We start from the raw sequence: 12,457 nt of genomic DNA, 5'->3' as shown, positions 1-12,457 counted from the left end.
GCTTTTGTTGACTGTGTGTGATCATTTGCTCAGAGAGAGAGAGAGAGAGAGAGAGAGAGAGAGAGAGAGAGAGAGAGAGAGAGAGAGAGAGAGAGAGTAGAGGAAAAGCAGGCAGTAAACAGGGAAGCAAGCCACACAGAGAGAGGGAGAGATGGAGAGAGTTAGACGGAGCGAAAGAGAGGGTGAAAGGGAGGGGGTGCTAGGAGAGAAAGAAAGAGAGACAGAGAGAAACGTGTCTTCAGGCACTCTGGTCCTCGGAGCCATGGATGGAGAGAGGGAGGGAGAGTGCAGGGCGGGGTGGGGTGGAGGGAGGGAGGGAGGGAGAGAGGGATGACACACAGAGTCAGTGTCAGTGTCAGGTCTGGACTTAATGCCAGGAAAAGAGGTGGTGAAGTGAGAGAAGAAGAAAGAAAGAGAGAGAGAGAGAGAGAGATGTTGATGGAGGATGGAAACAACCATTATTTATTTTGAAATGTAAAAACAAATCACGTTTTACCTTCCTCCTCAACCCTAAAATACCTGAAGTTGCACCATTTAATATACCAGACACGAATAAATTAATTACTATTACTACTGAATACGGTATCACATAATTACTAGCAATGTTGAAATACATACCGTAATACAAAAATAATACAAAATACAGATAGACCCTGACGAAGACCTTTTGGTCGAAACGCGTAAGTCCTGTTATTTATTTGCCTTGCTCATCATCAAATAAACTATTTAATTTTTCACCAAAGACGGAGTGCCTTGGATTATTTTCTTTTCAAGTCTGCAATTCACATTTTGACAAGCAGTACCACTTGGAGGAAGGATACCTTTTGTCTACATAAATAATTACATTTTCAGTACTGACATTTTTAAATACAACAACAAGCAAAACAAAATCAGTAAATCAGTATCTTATCTATGCTGATAAAACCTTTATGACTCTTTAGCTCTGGTCCATAGCTCTAATGCGCGCATTAGAGCTATGTTACTCTCAACTTCCGCCGCTCGCATGAATGCAGACCAGCCTCTACTCTTTGGCGTAAATAAAAATAACGTTTTTGCTATACTCACCAAAACAAAGGCGAGTTGTGTCATTAGAAAGCCTACTTTCCTTAGTGGACTCACTCTGAGCCCCCCACCACACGTATAAACTGTACTTTTTGGCCAAAAGGGGATTTTGTTTCCACCGGAAAGAAAATATTTTTAGTTACTCCGCTGCGCCCTCTACTGATATTGCCCAGAGAACTGCCTCATAGAGAATATTTTCCCTCTGGTGAAAACAAATCCCTTTCTGGCCAAAAAGTACCATTTATACGTATGGTGGGGGGCTCAGAGTAACCTGACGCTGCCAGATGAGGGCGGTATTGGGTAACCATGTTCCCAACACAGCAATCATCTGGGATCTCTCAGGCAGTTGAGCTGACAAAAATCCGTTCCGTACCGGACCAATCAGCGTGAGCTAAGGGCGGGATATGTGCGAAACCGGACGTGAAGCTATATAGACACGTCAATATGATTGGTTGTGTTTGCACGCCCACACGGTGATAGACAGATGGTCCCATCCAATCATCTACCAAGTATCTTGAAAAAAAGGACAGCCCCGTCATCGAATTTGCTTCCGCGATCCCAGATCCCAATAAGCTGTGAAACAAATTTGTGTAGCAAGCTTCTTGGATCTGGCAGCGTCAGGTTAGGCTCAGAGTGCGTCCACTAAGGAAAGTAGGCTTTCTAATGACACAACCCGCCTTTGTTTTGATGAGTAGAAAAAACGTTATTTTTATTTACGCCAAAGAGGAGAGGCTGGTCTGATTTCGATTTGAGATCTAAAACGGAAAGTCCCATAGCCTTACTGCGCAGGGCAGAATCGTAGAAGCAGTAGAAGGCTATGGACCAGAGCTAATCAAACGCAGCACGCGGAGCGGCGGAGTCAGTTCAGTCAGTCAACCTCAAGGGAGGTTCTTGCTTGCTCAAAGGCCCATACTATGCTCAAGGGGTTAACATGCTGCATTACTATGTGGGAGTATACGTGTGTGCAAGTCTCTCACGTCATTCGCTGATGCGGCAGTCAGCTGACTAAGTGGGCAGGCTACTTAAGCTCACTAGACTCCATGCTCTTCCTGCCTTCCTCTGCTCATGGTTCCCCGGTTGTATGTGATGTTTTCTCCCACCACCACCCCAGCACCACCGGTGGGCTCTGCTATCTATGCTCCCCATGGGGGGGTTATTGTATATCTATCTCCCTGCTCTTATGTTTTATGATGTTGCTTAATCATGCCGAGCAGGGAGAAATCCAGCAGAGCCGAACGCCAAGTCAAATATCATATGCACACTCATTACTCATTCTTCAATAAATATTGTTTAATCTATTCGTGAGTTGTCTGACTGAAATGACTCTTTATGACTGTATAACCAGTACTGGAATTTGGGATCAATAAAGCATATTTCCATTGATCTAGTATCTTATTCAATTCTCTATTCAATTCAATTCAGGCTTTATTAGCACGAGAAATATGTAAACATACATTAACAAAGCAAGTGTGAATTAAAACTAAAAATTTACATTGTCTAGCTAAACTTACCCTTCTCATAAAAAACTGTTGGGCATTATAATTAAGTAGCATGGTATATTAGTCCAATGATTCTCAACCTGTACGTGGGCCAAGGTCCACTGGTGGGCCATGAGGATATATGTAAGATTTTAATGATAATATAGCAAAACATTATGTAAAAACTAAAATATTTTTTCTTTGTGATACCAATAAACGTATACTATGTTAGTTCCACTGATCCAAGCCGGAACACAATCAAATGATTGATCATCAAAATAAAATGCACAGGGCCCACCCATCTGACCACTTAACACAGCCCACCCATCTGACCACTTAACACGGCCCACCCATCTGACCACTTAACGTGTTGAGTCAGCTTGTGAGTCCTTAAAGATTTGTGATGCTATACACATTGCAATTGAGGTCATCTGACAGAATTTAAATGCTTTTCAGAAACTTGGAAAACATAATCTAAATACATAATTGAACAAACACAGGCACTTCCAGGCAAAGGATCAAAATGTAATATGCATCCATAAACATGGATGCATATTACTATTCTTTTAGACACACATACGGGTATTTCGGGGCTTGTCCAAATCCGCCATTTCTTCACACGGTGAAACAACACAGTCATTGCAATTGCATTACGGAACGTACACAGTGTTACATTCTATGGCTTTTATTTCTTCATAGCATATATGGTGAAGTAAGTATTGCAGGTAATTGCAACAACCACCGCTATGAATTATATATATTAATACTATATTAATTCTGAGATATGAAAACGGTACTGCCAAATTATTGTAAACTCTCTGTGATTCTGCCAAAATTATATCTTTGAGACACACATCCAAGTTTTTGCCGGGTCAATCGAGCGAATCACGTGACTTTGATCCCCTTCCCCTGGCCTAGCTCGCTCATACTAGGACATGATAGAATCCTCCATTCTCACATAATCTAGCAGATATGGAGTTGATCATAATTTCAATTGTATTAATCACACAAAGTCACAATGCTGATGGTCAAACGTCATGATTAGGGATGTCCGATATATAGAGGATATGCGCATGCATAAAGTGAGTAATTGATGATGTCAAGCGCATAGGCCTACCGTCTATTGAATTTTTGGCCGATATCCCGATATTGTCCAATAACCGATATCAACCGATAACGATAGGCTATATGCCGTCGTGGAATTAACTTGCCTAATTTTATTGTGATGCCCCGCTGGATGCATTCATAAATGTATGGTTTTCCAAATAAAAATGTGGGAGAAATTTAAATGAATTCTGAACCGATAAATTAATACCGATAACGATATTTTCCGACATTACATTTTTATGCAAATATCGGCCGATAATATTGGACAGCCCTAGTTATGACACCAACCTCGTGTTGATCTCATCTCAGACGAAAGCTACCACGTCTATTAACACCAACACACACGCACGCACACACACACACACACACACACACACACACACACACACACACACACACACACGTTACACACACACACACACACACACACACACACACACACACACAGAGCACGCCACAGTCTGTTTGGCGTGATTTCACTCTGACTGCACTTTGACACTGTCATGACACCTCATTTGCATATTTCATTGGATTAGACCGGGAAAAAAACTGTCCTTGTCACGAAGCAGAAGAAGAAGTAGAATAGGAAGAAGAAGAAGAAGAAGAAGAAGAAGAAGAAGAAGAAGAAGCAGAAGAAGAAGAAGAAGAAGAAGAAGAAGAAGAATATGCTGATGATAAAGGCAGAGAGAGATGAGACATTTTGCACATTTTGTTTTATTGCTGCAGTTTTGTTTTAGATTATTTACATTTTATGCTGTGGCAAAGTGTCTGTGGCAGCCAGTACGTGCACTGGTGTACATCGTTTCTCAAAGGCAGCATGTAGGCCTACTTACTTATGTTGTATTTCTGTACATATCAGGAGTTTTCATTTTGTGGAGAAGGGAGTTCGGAGAGAGGAGCCTTCTTTGTATTGTTTTCTGTTCTTACATGTCACACTAAGCATTGTATCATGAAACATTAATGGCAATGAAGCATTGAAGACATCCACAAAGATGCACAACTTAACTTAAAGGTATATTCAGTGATTTCACTTAATTAAAATATATATATATATATTTTCTAATATATTTTTTGCGGCTTACGCCTTTTTATTGGCTTTATGAAGGGACAGACAGTAGGCTGACAGGAAACGGGAGAGTGATGGGGGAAGACATTCAGTAAAGGCCGTGTCGGGCTCGGGAGTCGAACCCGCGGCACACTGCGACTGGATTACCAGTCGGGTGCCCAGACGGTTACGCCACCGCCTGGGCCACTTTTTTTTCTTTTTTGTTGTGATAATCCTCCCTACTATAGAGTGTGCTGATTATAGACCAATTATTTGTTTACAAACATTGGGGCTGGGCGGAGTGGGCGCACGGGTGACATGTAATCAATTCCCAACAGATCTCCAAACCTGTTGTTTTGGGGAGCACTGGTTTCAGTCCATTCAATCTCTCTTGTGTGTTGGCCAGTGAGGTGCACTCTAGGAGACATTTATACTTCAAAGAGCAACAGTATTGCGCACAGAGAACAGCTGATATACATATCGCATCGCGGATGCGACTGTTGTGAGCCTAGAGGTTTGCGCGCACGACACTATCGTGGGACGAAGCATAAATTATACTTGATGGGTTGCAGGTGCACGTGCAGCCATGGACAAACAGGCTCTGCTGCCGTGACCATGAGCGCACCTCCCGTTTTTATGACAACGACTGGAGGTGTGGTTTTGAGGACAATTTATTTGAATTGCTATTATTGTACAAACACAACAGAAACCAAGGATTATATATTTCAAGGGCGAGAGATCACAATAAAAATCCTAATCATTCTTCCTCCACACTGGGAGAAAAACAGCATCTGAAAGTTTGATGGTGCATTTTTTACACGTGAGTGCAGTTCGAACTTTTCCATTGCATCTTATGAGAGGTGGTGTTCTTGTGCTGCCGTTATGCACGTGCATGCTGTTGCTTATCATTGTGTGTTAAGGCGTCTATTAGGAGTTCCTCCCTGTCCCCAGCTAACCCCTGGGGTAAAAAAAACCCTTTTTTTCTAGGTGGACCAGCCGTCATCCAATCAGGATAGAGGGGCCTTGGTGTGCGTGCTGTTGGCCTGTTGCCTGTCACAACTGTACTGCACTGTAGTGCGTGTATGTGCCCATCTTGTTAACGGGTCGGACCGAGGTTTTTTCCAAATCACTGAATTCTCCTTTAACTTTCAACACAGTACACTCCTCAGTGTTGATTTATCCATCTGTAACTCTGCAAGGACCAAATGGGGCCAACTGGATGAGGGTCTATTTTGTCACAATTGTACACTTACATTTGTTAAATGAACACAGAGGACTTTACTGTGTAGAAATGGGTATATAGTTTAGGCCAGGAAATCCACACTTTAGACTATGAGGATGAAAGCACAGCAGGCTGAAATAAATCTTTATTTATAAATCTGGTAACTTGTATTTTGGAATCTTAGTGTTGGCAACATTCCAGACTGCTTGTGGGGTGTCTATCAATTTTGACACTGTCAGGGTGCTAATAGGAGCAGCAGCCATACTGGAAAGAAATTGGGCCCTTCCTTACTTCCTTCACAGGTCTTACCAATTCTACTAGTTAAGGCACTGTTAATGCTCTGATAGTGTACAAATGGTGTCGATTCGGTTATTTGGTTCCATTTCTACACTCTCAGAGTTACGGGAACATTAAGAAGTTAAGAAGTTAAGAACCCCCTCAAGGAACCATGAGGGTACCTGGACCACACTTCAACTACATCATGGCTCTCAAAGCCATGATGTAGTAGATGAGTGAGTAATGAGTAATGAGTAGTTGAGTGTTTCCAGTGAGGCAACATGCACAATATAAGCACCATAACTGTAATGGAACAGAGTCTTAAAGGACCACTTCACCACTTTTCAACCTCTCTTCATATTATTGGTCCTCACTAATGTTCATGATAAAATATTTTAAAAAATCTACTCAGTCTGTGTCTCATAAGAGGGCTGTGGGCAGTTCAGACACGCGTTCACCACATAGACTGTAAAAAATATGGACAAAGCGTTCCCCGGGTCTAACATGGACGTAAAATGAAGCCTGTTATTCCTGCACTGTAAGTCGCCATCTTTCTAGATCCGTTTGGGCCCAGCTGGCCATTGGCTGGCTCCGTTTGGGCCCAGCTGGCCATTGGCTGCCCAGACAACGAGGCGGGACTTCACCCCTTCTTCTCCGTTGGTTTTTATTTTGACTCGAGTGGGTGGGGACTCCCGATCATAGACTGTAACGGTAGCCACGCCCCTCAGAACATACGCGACTTTATGGTCATTTATTTTATAATTGGGACCATAATTTTCCAAAAAGAATATTATGACATTAGAAATGAGACTTTAAACTAGTGACTGGAAGCAGAAAGTATTCATGACCATGTTTATTAAGGTAATACAGTCTAGGTGAAGTTGGGCCCAAATACATGGACTTCTATGGGGCTATGGGTTTTTTTGGGTCCAGTGACAGCGCCACAACAGGCCATTATATGAACTTTCAGGAGTTTCAGGCTTCACAAAATATCTGTCTGACTGCCCCCCTGGTTCACCAGTGACATCATCGATGGGTAATCCAAGCTAATAGAAACTGCAGGCTTTCTATTCCTGAAAAGTTGCAATGCGAAAATGGAAGCCATCGTTCTCACGATAATAAAAATCTAAATATATATATATTTTTTTAAATCACACCCGTGTGAAGTGAGGGGCGCTCTAATCATCTTACAACATGTTGATGTAAAATGGCGTTTTTAAAACAAACATAGAACTATAAACAAACATTGAACCTGTATATAGGAGGGGCCAGCGACCCTCAAAAACCTTGTTTAAAGAAAATCTGACTAACGATGATGTCAGTGGTGGACGGGTGTCTGAACTGCCCACAGCCCTCCCATGAGACGCAGACAGAGTAGAAAAAGATCGTGGTATTTTATCATGAACATGTGGTGAAGTGGTCCTTTAATTACTAGTATAATTGGGAAGACCTGTGAAGGAAGTATGGAAGAGGCCAAATTTCTTTCCAATATGGCTCCTGTGCGTAGAGCCTATAGTCACACTCTGTAAGGTTCTCTGGCGATGTGACCAGAGCTATATGGAGGCCAAAAGCACGGAAAGAGAGGGATGACTGTCTCAGTGCAGGATGAAGGAGAGGAAGAGGAGAACAGAGAGGGCACGCGGAAGAGATATAGACGAGAAAATGGGGGGTGCAGTATAGGAGGAGGAGGGTGACAACATGTTTTATTTCCGGTTGACAAGACGCCACGCTCTCGCTCGCCCTGCCCTCCTTCTCTAACTCTCTCAATCCCCTCCTCTCTCTCTCTCTTCTCTCTCTCTCTGTCACTTTCTCTCTGTCTCTTGCTTAAGTGAGTTTAAAGACAAAACGTAAAAAGGAGAGCTGGGTTGTGACATAAAAATAAAAAATGCGTTTTCTTTTCTTTTCTTTTTCCAGAATAGCTAGGTGATATTTATGAGTCCATGAAAGCATGTGTATGCATGGATGCAAAAGTGTGCGTGCGTTGCTATAGGGCACATTTTTCTGCCTCTCATCCTGCCATCTCTCTCTCTCTCTCTCTCTCTCTCTCTGCCAAGGGGGAGGGATGAGGTGACCATGGCAACCATGTCGGGACAAATTAACTTCATGTCCTTAAAACAAAAAGAGTATGTGCGTGTGTGTGTGTGTGTGTGTGTGTGTGTATGTGTGTGTGTGTGTGTGTGTGTGTGTGTGTGTGTGTGTGTGTGTGTGTGCACATGTGTGTGTGCGCGCGCATTGTGTGTGTGTGTGTGTGTGTGTGTGTGTGTGTGTTTGTGTGCACGCACGTGCATGGAGAGGGGGAGGCGTTTGCATTGGGTGGGGGTGGGATGGTGTTGTAGTGGGGATGGTCTACACGCATATACATGCAAAATCATGTTGTCACTTGCTTACCTTGGATGACTGCCGTCCCCCCGTCCCCCCCAAAAAAAGAGGGCGGGCCTATGGAGCCTCATGCACTGTAAATACATTAAATTATGAAATATTTATCTCTTATGAATTACCACTTTCGCCTGTCTCCTCTCGTCCAGCTTCCTTGTTCTCTCTCTCTCTCTCCCTCTCTCTTCTCTCTCTCTCTCTCTCTCTCCCTCTCTCTTCTCTCTCTCTCTCTCTCTCCCTCTCTCTTCTCTCTCCATCCCTGTGCGGTGGTATGCCCCCGGGCTACACTATGGCACAAACCCTCTCTCGCCCCCTCCGCTCTCTCTGCCCCTGTCACCTTCGATTGCTGCATGGAACTAGACGTAGTGCCTCAGGCAAGGGAAGAGAGGAGGAGAGAGGGAGCAGAGAGAGAGACACACACATACACAGAGACAGAGTAGAGGACAGGAGAGATGTGAAACACAGACAGAGGACAGGAAACGGGCCAGAGTCACAAGGGTGAGGGGAGATGGAGAAGAGAGGGGAAAGTTTATGTCTTAGGAGAGAGAGAGAGAGTTGGGGGTGAGACAATGCATAAGGAGTGCATCTTTGTTTGCAATCCACATAGTAAAATTGTGTACATTTTGCTGTGAGTGTCGAAATGCACTCTTGGGTCCTCAGAATCACTTGAGATTTCACTGCACAATGTCATCAATAAGACTTCAATAAGTGTGACATCGATCCTGCACAACCAGCGTGACAGGCATTTGCTAAAGGAATCACATGCGACAGTGAATCACATCACAGTGTAATATAACTCTGAGTATACAAATGGGTCCATTTGGTTACATTTGTATACTCTCTGAGTTACAAACGGATAAACTAACACAGAGGTTTTGACTGTGTGCGCGTCCTGCGGGCCTATAGAAATGCCTGACTTTTCTGGGTCAGCGGTGGTGATGCTTGTGTCTGGCTTGCTGTATACGCGTTTGAATCTCTGCTTCAGCTGCAGTGGTCAGATGTGCATGCACGTGTCAGATATGATGTTGGATAAAAATGACCATCATCATTTATTTATTTGAAATTTAGGATAGCCCCTTGCGATGCATCATCTCATTTTCGAGGGGGTCCTCATCATTGGGGAAAATCTTTCTAGGGACAAAGTTTAGAAAGGAACCCTTCGTTTCTTTCAAGGTGCCCTTGAACAATGCACTCAAACCCTACCTGCTCAGTGGCCACTGTGTGATTGCGACTGAAGGACGCATGCAAGTTTATGCAGTTAACTATGGAATCATGCATTTCCTGTCAGTGTGTCGGGGTGAGAGAGCACGTGACATCACGTGAGATCATCAGGGATGGAGATCCCTGATGTCATCAATATTAAGCCCATATATGGAGATCCCTGATGTCATCAATATTGGCCAGCAACTCTTCATCTGACCTCAAACCCTTAGATCTCATATATGGAGCTGACCTGTTCTGACATTCCATATGTTTATCCTTCCCCATCCATCCTTCCTCTTTGATGTCTCCCAGACTGATACCTGTCCATTTAAACTCAAGATGGGCCTGCCCAAAAGTTAGTGCAGCCGCCCCCTGGCAGCCGCCGAAAACTAGAGTTCTCAAAAGGCCCGAAAATGTAGATCTGACCCCCCATGCCAAAGCGCCAGCGCTCGCCCAGCAGTCTGCTGTCACCCAGGCAGATATGTTGATCTGACTCCCCATGCCAAAGCGCCAGCGCTGGCCCAGCAGTCTGCTGTCACCCAGGCAGACTCCCCATTCCAAAGCGCCAGCACTCGCCCAGCATTCTGCTGTCACCCAGGCGGATGCGTGCACGCGACCTGTCACTTCTCGCCCTCAGGCTGGTAATATGTAATATCTTACTGGTAAAACATCATATGAAGCCATATGAAGTTGAATAAGATGCTGTTCAAATCAGTTATCTATGAGATGGCTGGGTAGATCAAATTTGAACTTGGAATCCCATTGTTTTGTGAAGACTTTGAATCATGACTGCTATCTTCATCTTAACCACATGTGCCCTATAGCATCCTTATTGTGCATTTACTATGAAAACCTGCATCTCCCGTCCGTCAGTTAGTTAGTCAACCCACGCCTCCCTCCATATATGGCCACGCCTCGTGACATCACACCTCCATATATGGTCACACCTCGTGACAACACGCCTCCATATATGGTCAAGGCTCATGACATCACACCTCAAATGGTCACGCCTCGTGACATCATGCCATCGGCCATCTCCATATATAAAGATCACTACACTGACCTCATCTAACCCTGGATAACCATACATGGATCATCACCTAGATCTGCATATATGGGAACCAGACAGCAACTCTACATCTGACCTCAAACCTCAAACCCTTAGATCTCAATATATGGAGCTGACTTGTTCTGACATGTCAGAACAGGTCCTTCCCCGACCTGTTCTGACATGTCAGAACAGGTCCTTCCCCGACCTGTTCTGACATGTCAGAACAGGTCCTTCCCCGACCTGTTCTGACATTCCATATATTGATCTGACCTCATCAAACCCTGTATACACTGAAGACACACTCTATATATATTTTCTTTCTCCTTTTTGTTTTTTCCAAAAATGTGCTAATAAGGTCAGATAAAGACATTTTATTTTAATACGGGTTCGGCTTTGGGCCTCTTTTCTTTTTTTATTAATATGTAACCTGTGACATTTCTATGTTGTCCTTTTTTCTCTTTAATGTAATTATTTTGTTTTTGTTTTATTTGCCTTTATGTTATTCTATGTGTTGTTTTTGTTTATGTATGACTACACTGTGGTGTTCACATAAAATACAAAACAAAGTATAAAAAATGAAAAATTAAATAATCCTTAGGCTATGCCATATTTTGTATAATTAAAAAACAACAACATTCATGTTTTATTAATATAGGTTCTGAAACATACATCTCCTTCTCCAGAATATACATACTACTTCCTTCCTGTTATAGAGTTTTAAAACGACAGCTCAGCTGAGAGACAGCAATCTGTCATTCCAACATTCTCAACATCAACTCAATCACCTTAATGGCCCTGCTCCAATCAGATCATTGGACCTCATTGACAGGTCCCTTTAACAGACACCTGTCAAATCCCGTGATCTCTGTTCAGGTGACAGGTCACCCACCACCTGGGAACGGTATATCAGAACTCATGATACATTTAATATCAATTCAAGTTGTAGAATAGCATGCTACTGAAATTAAACAAGTGTTTCCTGTACGTAGCGCAATGTGTTTAATGATGATGTCTTCATGTGTGAGGACAGGGCTCGGAATCAATATAGTCTGGTGGAATAGAGTTCTGAATCAATAGAGATGGAACATCTTTTCTGCTCATAAAGGAATCCCCTCCTGCGCCCCCAAGCGTCAAATTTGTAGTAGGCCTATATGCATTGTAAATAGTATTCCACTTTTTAACGTTGACAAAAGCCTCATTCTTTTTCAGTTTTGACTTGAGATTGGCTAATAAAACATCGCGATCATTTTGAGATGTAGGCGATAGCCTACCATTATTGACTGGTCACTGCCACATGGTGGTAGGTAGGGCATATACGCTTTGGATTAATCAATCCTGGATTGTCAAGTTATCATGACGTTATCTAATGACGACGACACGTTTTGATACTGAATGCTGACGAAAACTGACTTCCAAAGATGAAACCAGGTTACTATAGTTGCAATCATATACTCTAAGGTTGCAACGGGACATATTTACAGGCGCGCTCCCGCAAACGGGGAGCCAACGTGGCGGTTCAAGGCCAATCAGAATTACTTGAGGACTCCGTTATTCTAGTCTGCTACTTTCTATTGGTTGGATGTTCCGTCAGGAAGTCTGTGACTGGTCGAACCCACTTGAGTGGCACCTCCTCCTGAAAC

At 43.3% G+C, this 12,457-nt stretch overlaps 1 protein-coding gene across 1 annotated transcript in view; it reads right to left on the bottom strand.

Annotated features, from left to right (window-relative positions):
- pax10 (paired box 10) overlaps position 1 on the bottom strand; it is a gene marked incomplete at its 3' end in the record, with an annotated part of 9,095 nt that extends 9,094 nt beyond the window's left edge. Inside the window, exon 1 of the mRNA XM_083778962.1 lies at position 1. This exon is cut by the window's left edge and continues 164 nt beyond it.
- Between the last annotated feature and the right edge of the window lie 12,456 nt (positions 2-12,457).

Source organism: Protomyctophum parallelum (assembly GCF_964188405.1).
Source record: "Protomyctophum parallelum genome assembly, chromosome: 13".
Classification (NCBI taxonomy): domain Eukaryota; kingdom Metazoa; phylum Chordata; class Actinopteri; order Myctophiformes; family Myctophidae; genus Protomyctophum; species Protomyctophum parallelum.
Note: the sequence above shows the minus strand (reverse complement) of the source record. Positions and strands in the feature narration are given on the sequence as shown.